Here is a 1,405-nt window from a genome sequence, read left to right on the forward strand (position 1 = left end):
TCAATCCTATCAAGAAATTTAATCTCACTTTATTTTCTGGAGTTTGGAGTTAGGATGCTGGATCTGTTGAGAGAGACATTATAGTCAGAATGAAGATGACAGGCCAAACCTATCTAAGGCTTGGTCCATATCTCTCAGTGTATGAATAATAATAAAAAAAATGCCCAGGGACATTGTGATGTGCTTAAGATGACACAGCTGGATGTTGTGAGTCTAGACTTGAACCAAAGTTTCCTGACCCTATTTTCTTGAGTAAGTTGATGATGGGACATAATTAGTAAGAGGCATTGCCCAGAACAAATAAATGTAACAGATATTCAGTTCAGAAGCCTGAAGCACACAGGAGAGCTTACAGCAGGCTCTAACAGTAGGTTCTAAAGAGAATTTGATGTAAAATATTGTAATTATAGTCTTCTCACCATCTGCATGCCTGACTCCCTAGTGGACTGTCACTCTTTGAGGGCTGGGATCTTCTTTTCTATAAGTCGCCAAGCCTGGCAAATTATAAGTGCTCAAAAAATGCTTTCTGAATTAATTGATGGTAAATTAAGAAGCCTATAATTGAGCTAATGCTTGGTTATTATCTGTTATTATTAGGGGTGTCTCTTCTTCTTCCCTGTTCCCCAGCTGCAGTAAAATTCTTACTGGCTGACCTGGCAGAGGAACCCAAGGCTTTGTTATCCATGGTCCTGTCTGTAGCTCCCCCAGGGGGGCTGAGTTATTGGGAGGGCTCTGATGAGGTAGCGTATGACTTAGTACCCGGGGCTGGACAGTGGAAAACACCAATGCTATGGCAATCAGGGGTCAATAACTACTTTGCTTCAGTTAAAAATGGTAGGTTTGGGGTTTTTTCCCTAACATATCTATATAATATCCATAATAGAATGTATTGTAACCATCACAGAATGTATCCGGGTTATGAACACAGCAACCATAATTTATGCTGAATAAGTTAAGTCTTGACTCATCACTTCAGAAAAATTGTCAATACTATCAAGAAATTTATTCTCACTTTATCTTCTTGATATTAGTTATGTTCTCTTGAAATAGGCTCTGTGAAAGAATTGAGTTTCCTGTTATTTTGTATTAAGATGGAGATTTACAGATTTTGAAAGCTGAAAGAAACTTCTAGAGACTATTAAGCTCATGCTGTAATTCTGTAGAAAAGGAACTAAAGCCGAAAGAAGTTAGGGACTCACTCACCCCTTTTGCTTCTCCCGTTCTATACCTGCTTAATTATGGTCACTATTTTTTCTTTTTATGGTTAATGGAAAAGCACCTTGCCTTCACTTTTTTTTGTTTTGTTATTTTACTTTTGGCTTAATTTTCTACAAATGGGTTTAAATAACCCCTTCTCATGTTTTTCTGCATTTCTACCTAGTGGCATTTCATTATGGAGTTTTAA

The sequence above is a fragment of the Hipposideros armiger genome, unplaced genomic scaffold (genome assembly GCF_001890085.2).
Source record: "Hipposideros armiger isolate ML-2016 unplaced genomic scaffold, ASM189008v1 scaffold_47, whole genome shotgun sequence".
Classification (NCBI taxonomy): Eukaryota; Metazoa; Chordata; class Mammalia; order Chiroptera; family Hipposideridae; genus Hipposideros; species Hipposideros armiger.